The sequence below is a fragment of the Opisthorchis viverrini genome (assembly GCF_000715545.1).
Source record: "Opisthorchis viverrini unplaced genomic scaffold opera_v5_198, whole genome shotgun sequence".
Taxonomy (NCBI): domain Eukaryota; kingdom Metazoa; phylum Platyhelminthes; class Trematoda; order Opisthorchiida; family Opisthorchiidae; genus Opisthorchis; species Opisthorchis viverrini.
Genome location: NW_008751849.1, coordinates 59,265 through 67,585, shown reverse-complemented (window position 1 = coordinate 67,585; position 8,321 = coordinate 59,265).

The window sequence follows — 8,321 nt, the reverse complement described above, 5'->3', positions numbered from 1 at the left end:
CTTGTTGTGGGCATGGATGGATTTGGTGACATCCATCTTTACGGCCTCTGTTCTTTTCACTTGTCCCCTGTATATCGCGAGGCAAAGATTCGTATATTCTCGTTATCGTAGGATGAAAAGATTCCTTTAACGTCTTTGCCCGACCATTAGACCAGAACCCAAATGAAGGCACTCATGTGGGGTTCGAATCTTAGTCGTTGAAACGGTAATGATGGGTGAAAACGGTGCCGAAGATGTTCTATTGTCCACTGAACATTGGCTGACATATCCAACTAAAATTGACACGAACAAAAACATGGGCTCCGGGGGACGCGAATTAAGCTTATCAGATAATTGGATGATCACAAGTGCCGCCCACACACCAGACGATGGCACCGATGTGAAACGGCCGACAACCATTTTAGACTATTTACATAAAGCTTCATGATGAAAAGGGGGCGGAGTTGGAATGCGGTCCACTGCTTACATCTTGAAACACCCAGCTGGACAGAAACGGACGCACGATGGCCGTTGTCATAGGCTTGCAGCTTAATCTCCACCCAATCGCCGCGAGGGCCATTGGGAAACCCATCCTGACAGGACGAATGTACCGCAATCTCTCTCTCTCTCTCGCCTTCTTCCGCCTGTCTGCCCTTTGATTCCCATCTAACGCTCGTATCGGTCGAGCTAACTCGCCATGCACTGTAAACGATCAATCAACCTTAATTTTGTTGCTGAATGGTTGAAGTGCCTGTTCCCCTATTGATAATACTCCATTCTAGCCAGGGTTACGAGGCCTGGATGGTCAGAGACTTGAAGACGCCATAAGTAGCGGAATAACACGTTATAATCCGATTACCGTGAGCAAACTATCTACAAGAATTTTCGCAATCATTTGAACTTGGACCAAGTACACCACAATGTTATCTTCTGATTGGTGTGTTCCTGAGATCGGTCGGCAGCCAAATGCGGCCAGCGTGTGTCAGGTCGATGTGCGCATGGTTGTGTGCTGGAATGTACTTGTGTTCGTTGTTTTGCTGGCTGCGATGCGTCATTCCACCACTGCAGTTGACGTAGTTCATTTGTGTGTTGACCTCTAGTGTTTTTAGCGCACCTCCGTTTCACCTGTGACCTGAATCCTGGCTGTTCAACTCCTAAGTCAAGCGTGAACATGTTCACCTGTTCAGACCGGAAAATTCAGATGCCACCAGCTTGTAGTAACACGCTCGCCTCGCAAAGTTCAAGCTCCGGCACAGCCGAGGTTATACACTACTGATGAGCTCTACTAATAACGAAGCTCGAGTCCAGCGCTCTCCCTCTTTAGGATGGACTCACCGAAAAGGATTGTGCGTGTTCAGACTAGAGTGATGTGATGGTGCATTCTACAAATCCTGCAACCGCCCACAAGTAAATTTTTTTTGTGAAAACCCAGAAGCTTGCATTTTCTTCAAGAAGTATATCCCTAGCTGACTGGTCTTTCAGTATTCACCATTCCGAAGGACAGACTTATCCGAACAGGGGTCACCCCCTTTGACTGCCTACAACGGCCTTCCTCGTCAGCATTGAATTGCTATGCTTGGAGATTTTTCTCTCGGGGGGTCCCCGAATTTTCCTTTCATCATAATCGGTTTTCCGTGTGTCTACGGATGTTCCAGTGAGATCCAGTCCCGAAACAGAACATGCGTCCTGGCCTTATCCGATCGATATGCGTTTTGATGTTAAATCTGTTCCTCGCGTAAACCACATAGTCTATGTGGTTATTGATAGAGAGGGAGAGAGAAATGCTGTCGTTGAACACACAAATCAGTCCAAAATTTTTCTCTTTTTCGGCCAGGGTTTCGGTGGGAATTCGTTTTTGGTCCGGCTGCAACGTATTGCAATTATGATTCGCGGAGTGCTTGTGGTAAGCCGTGTATCTCTTTCTGGTCAATCCCCGTACATCACCTTTCTACTCATGTCTATTTTTATGCTGTCATCCCACGTTTCCGCCGAGGCTTTTTGTTGCCAAATTCAAAGTTTGATATTGTTAACTTGGACCAAGTACACCACAATGTTATCTTCTGATTGGTGTGTTCCTGAGATCGGTCGGCAGCCAAATGCGGCCAGCGTGTGTCAGGTCGATGTGCGCATGGTTGTGTGCTGGAATGTACTTGTGTTCGTTGTTTTGCTGGCTGCGATGCGTCATTCCACCACTGCAGTTGACGTAGTTCATTTGTGTGTTGACCTCTAGTGTTTTTAGCGCACCTCCGTTTCACCTGTGACCTGAATCCTAAGTCAAGCGTGAACATGTTCACCTGTTCAGACCGGAAAATTCAGATGCCACCAGCTTGTAGTAACACGCTCGCCTCGCAAAGTTCAAGCTCCGGCACAGCCGAGGTTATACACTACTGATGAGCTCTACTAATAACGAAGCTCGAGTCCAGCGCTCTCCCTCTTTAGGATGGACTCACCGAAAAGGATTGTGCGTGTTCAGACTAGAGTGATGTGATGGTGCATTCTACAAATCCTGCAACCGCCCACAAGTAAATTTTTTTTGTGAAAACCCAGAAGCTTGCATTTTCTTCAAGAAGTATATCCCTAGCTGACTGGTCTTTCAGTATTCACCATTCCGAAGGACAGACTTATCCGAACAGGGGTCACCCCCTTTGACTGCCTACAACGGCCCTCCTCGTCAGCATTGAATTGCTATGCTTGGAGATTTTTCTCTCGGGGGGTCCCCGAATTTTCCTTTCATCATAATCGGTTTTCCGTGTGTCTACGGATGTTCCAGTGAGATCCAGTCCCGAAACAGAACATGCGTCCTGGCCTTATCCGATCGATATGCGTTTTGATGTTAAATCTGTTCCTCGCGTAAACCACATAGTCTATGTGGTTATTGATAGAGAGGGAGAGAGAAATGCTGTCGTTGAACACACAAATCAGTCCAAAATTTTTCTCTTTTTCGGCCAGGGTTTCGGTGGGAATTCGTTTTTGGTCCGGCTGCAACGTATTGCAATTATGATTCGCGGAGTGCTTGTGGTAAGCCGTGTATCTCTTTCTGGTCAATCCCCGTACATCACCTTTCTACTCATGTCTATTTTTATGCTGTCATCCCACGTTTCCGCCGAGGCTTTTTGTTGCCAAATTCAAAGTTTGATATTGTTATTCTGTGAGATATTGCTGTTGAATTTGTCTTCAAACCAACCCCCCCCCCCGAAAAAAAGAAAACAGTTCAAACCGTAGAGAGTATTGATTCTCATTAATTGGAGGAGTACTCGTCAAAATTTGTGGGGCGGATAAGTCCGCGACACTGAGGAAAACTGCCCATTCTCCGAAACTCCAATTTGGGCCTGATCGCGTCTCATTTGATCAAGGTAGTAACACCTACTCACATGCAATCGAATTGTATTGTAGCACGTTCAAGCCACCTGTGATGATATGTGTGCGAAAACTCAGACAGGTAAGCGTCCTGTCGACCTCATCGTACTCAAGTAAACCCTATCCAAATAGTTCGATTCTGTTGTCGGTCAACAGTTGTAAATGGAGTCGCTTCGGTTTTGGGCTTATATACTGCACCATTTCAACTCGAGTCGCAGGACTCATCCCAACCGCCGGAGGGGCAAACGCTCTGTCCTCATGTCTTGTTCGGTGATTGGTCTTCATCATGGAAAACAACTCACCAGGAGAAGATTCCTCACAACCTAACCCAGTGTGCACGTACTTTTCTGTTTCGTCCTACATGGGCTAACGTTTTCAGTCCACAATCGATTTTTGTATACTGTTCAGCCGCATTGAGGTTGACCAATGGGATCTCACGGTCATGTTCTACTGGGTTCTGCACACGGGGGGGGGGCACCTTCGAAATTTGACCCCGTTTATTACTTTCACAATAAATCGGCTCTTTAGCAGTAGACACCAAATCAGCGTAATCCGACCTGTACTTCGACTCTCAACCCTTCGGAAACATCTCGTAAGGTGGAGACCACAGTTTCTTCACGCACGAAGTTTAACCGAATAATCCATACAGTTGCCTCGCAGACTGTCAATCACCTCCTAAGAATTCTGTTGATGTGCGAAACTGTAGGTAGGTGTGATTGTCACGACTGGCACTACTGATGGTGGAATCCAGTTTGACTGGAAAATTAATCCCAGCACGTTTCTGTTGCATTAGTCAGCTGGTTGGGAAAGTGGAAACAGTCAACACCATTCAAAACAAATGCGACTGGTGAACAGTATGAAGCAAATAAAGAGGTGATTGTTGAAGCCTTCTATAGCTAGAACTGTTAGTTCTCGCTGGGATACAGTTCCATTTAAACCCAGCTGCCTCGCCTTAAAGATTTCTCTATTCTAACTCACCCCCTTAAACAACTCAGCTAAGATGCTTACGCTTCCCTGCATAACCGACCTTCCTGCTCCATGTTTGGTTCACAGGATTTGCTAACCAACCATCCCCTAATCTCGCTTCTAATGCTGGGCATTCCCGTGGCGCTACTGAGCTTCGTATGCTATTTGTGTTTCTGCTTGGACGACCGTTACGATGACTACGATGACTTGGAAACCGAAGTGGCTAAACTGTTGGAGTCTGACAACTACTACGCAGACTCAGCCGTGGACCGCATCGACCCGGATCACCATCTTCAGTCGAGAGTTGCAGTTCAAGGTACGAGTACATTCCTGTCCCATTCCATATCCTGAACGGCTCTTGCTCATTTGTATTCCGTCCAATCGTTTCTGTTGTGTCTTGATGGACGGTAGTGCAACCCTGTTTAGGTCCCTTGGCTTCCTGCTCCGCCCACTATTGTATATCAAAAGGTACGGTAGCTCTAAACAACCCTTTATGGAGACAAAAAGAGAATCATTCCATCTTTATTTATAGGGTAATCACAGAGTGTTCCACAAGGTCGTGCCAGAATCTCCGTGAGGAGGCGAGAAGCGTCGAGTGAAAGCTGCTCCATCCGGATTGGCTGGCATTCTGACCAATCAGGATGTGGCTTCGTTTGGGCCATTTGTTCGGTTATTAGGGATGGCTGGCCTCCGTACAGTTTCTAAAACCAGGAGCTACTTATCTTGGACTAGGATATGCTTTGAAGTAGCCGAGACCTATAGGCAGTTAGCATCTTCGATGCCGCTCCACCTTTTCAGATTAGGACGTCTCGAGATTCCCAAGATGGATTGACAGGACTCTTGAAGCATTCAATAGAGGTCTGGAGATGACTTAAATGGAGCACTGAATCCGTGGCACAAAAGGCTTACACGCTATCCGGAATACTTCTTAGACTCTTGCGCGTATGACATCATAAGTGCTACCTAACCGATCTTGTCTTTGTCGCCATCCATGAACGGTAGTGAGCGTTCTTGCCCGACTGTTACACATGGACAAAAAAGAAAATCACGAGACGGAAAGGGCTGTGACCCAATCTACCTACAGGACGAAATCTCCATTGGGAATTCCCAAATCTTTTCACACTACTGACGATCTATAATTAGCTCAGAGGAAAAAAATGAAGCTTCGGAGAGCCAGTCAACACGTGCGACCGCGGGATCTGGATCCCGTGATTGAAGGATCGATGGCGCGAGTTGATCACACTGCTGGTCCGCTGCTCATCGCCGAACGGTTGGGTGTTCAGACTATTGACCAGAAGGTCGCGAGTTCGAAATTCCCTTGAATTTCGTGAGGCAACGATCCCCAAAACGGATGAAGCAGTGCTTCTCGGCTTCTCAACGTATATTGGTTTCATTTACATCACGAAATCCCCATGGAATAATCCTCAAGCCACACCGGCCAAAGCTAAAACACTTTGTGCGCAACATTGGAACGCACCCTGCTCAACACGCAGACGACAAGCCAGGTTTACGGTTCCTTTTCTGATGTGGTGCTAACACTGATCATCAGGCGGGCTGTATCCAGTAGCTGAATTAAGTCCGAAGGGGCGAGATTGCCCAAGTGGTTAGAGTGCAAATTTACTGACCGGAAGGTCCGTGGTTCGAACCCGACCTCTCGACTACCCCTGTCTGGGCTTGGGCAACCTGGCCGTATCCCAGCCCTCGTGCCTCCGTGTGGCATGGCAGCTAGGCACCGAAAGGGTGCTACAGCTGAATGATTTATTTTATTTTTATTATTTCTGTTTGCGAGCGCTTCATCGAATCCTATTCGTGTTCGTCTCTTTCAGATCAGCGGGACGTCGATCTTGACGTAGATGGGGTTGACCCTCCTGAAACGAAGAAAACTCGATGAAAGTTGCATTCGACACTAACTCCCCATGTTTCGTCCACTGTGACCACATTGTGATAAGTCTTGCACCCCCGCTCCACCGACTCACCTAACCACAAACGTGTGTCCTCGGTCCTTGTTCGTGAATAGTTTCATGAACCTCACTGCATCTGTTAGACATATGTGAATTGATTTCATTTTTATTGCTGTACCATGTTAAATAAGTACATTCGTCCTGTCCTTCCGTTTCAATCACGGATAAGTCAAGGGGTAGTCCAGAAGGCCCATTGCGGAGCATTGGATTCGTAGTGTTGCTTACGGTACGGGTACCAACGTGAATTCCAGGTATACGGGAAGGATGGAGGACCAGGCGAAAATGGTATGTGAATGGCATATAAGCGGGGATCTAGGGGCTATTGTGTCCACGATGTTGTGGATAGGCTTCTGCCGTCCCTCCTGTGGGTATACTCAAAGAATCATCTCGAAATGTTTACCGGATATCATCATCAGATGAGTCTAGCTTCGATGAAGCTATTTGGTGGTTATCTGAGACCGTGTCTATGTCCCACATCGGTGGGACACCTGTACATCTTGAGTCTTTGGATGATTTAATCACTAATGCCTAAATGATTACGTACACTATTCTGTCCAAGAGAAGATCCTTGGAGCATATAAAGGTGTCCGGAGATGGATGTTCTTTCCCAAGCTTTCTGCTTCAAGATAAGGAGATTTTAGTTGTCAATTTGGGTTTGTGCGTGCATCGTGGTTTTGGCCTGGTTGCCTGTGGAGTGAGTGCGTCACGAATGTGCCGACAGTGTCTCATTGGCTAGCGGCGAAGTGCTTGTAACTCGAGATAGTTAGGCTTGTCGAACAGGTTGGCAGCCATAATAATTGTAAACCAAGCAATTCTCTCTCGATAAAGAAAACAATGGCCAGCTTAACAGCAAAGTCCAATCTGCTCAGAAGGAACCCGCCGGTTTCACGGGGCTTTTGACGTTCTCTACCTTTGATTCTAAGTAGTGGGGAAGGAGGAAAATTTTTCGCCGTTAGGACTGCCTTGTGGCTTGATCAAAATTAGATTAGCTCAAGGACCTTGTACGATCGAGCCACGTCAGCGGGCTAGTCTCGCCTGGGTCGAATTTGGTTGATAGTTCAACTTTAAACTGCTTCATCCCCACCGTTTTGATGGTATCAGGCAAAAACAGATAGCTCTAGGGTGTCTGTTTCACGGAACCGCTTGTTTTGTGAAAAAGGCCAACATTATACATCTTAACAAACCAGTGATCGAGAGAGCGACGCGAACCTCGTGAGTGGTTATCAAGTGCAGAGAAGAAGATACTTGGAAACAGTGGGCTGAGGACTTAGTCGCTCTCTAGAGAGAGAATGCATTTTTGCGGAACCATGGGGCCAAATAGTTGTTTACCAGACTTGGAAAAAAGCTTTCACAGCGTTGCACGACGAACTGTTTCCTGTGGACTATTGATAAGACTTTCGTCCAACGATCGTGAATTCTTCAAAACTGGTGTGCATCTTTCTACTGTCGAAAATTGGAGCTTTCATGACCTTATCCTATTGTCTGTTTTCATGTTTAGGCTCCAACCGAGCAACATGTCGAAGTAAGCCAAGGCATGTGTGCTCTTCAATGACGCTTAGGTTTATGACGCGGTACTGTGTGCCTAGGTTAAGTAGCGGTGGGACCGCACTTCCCTGGTGACTTGATGAACACTTTGACTGCTCTTACCATAGTCATCCCTCCCTGCAAAAACGGCGTATTGCAAAAGCAAGGCTGCTCTTTGTCTAGGAGTGGCCTTTGCTGGAGGGGGGACAGATATTCCTACGAACTGAGCATTCACCATGCTGTATTTCCTGTTCAGGCCGTGCTGACCCATTTATCTACAACACCTAAGCGGATACGAATTATTTCTTACGCAACTGCTACAAGATGATACGGGTCCCTCCTAACAAGCTTGCGAATGCGTTTGGCCTCTTCGATGTTCTCGGCTGGTTGCCTGACATAGTTAACTCATCCCTAGAGCCCCCATGAGCTGCTGTGAATATAAGTGCTTCAGCAGAAAAGCATCCGGTTGTCTGTGGTTTCGTCAACATAGCGATATTCTCCACCACCCCCTGTTTAGGTCGTCATTACACTAGG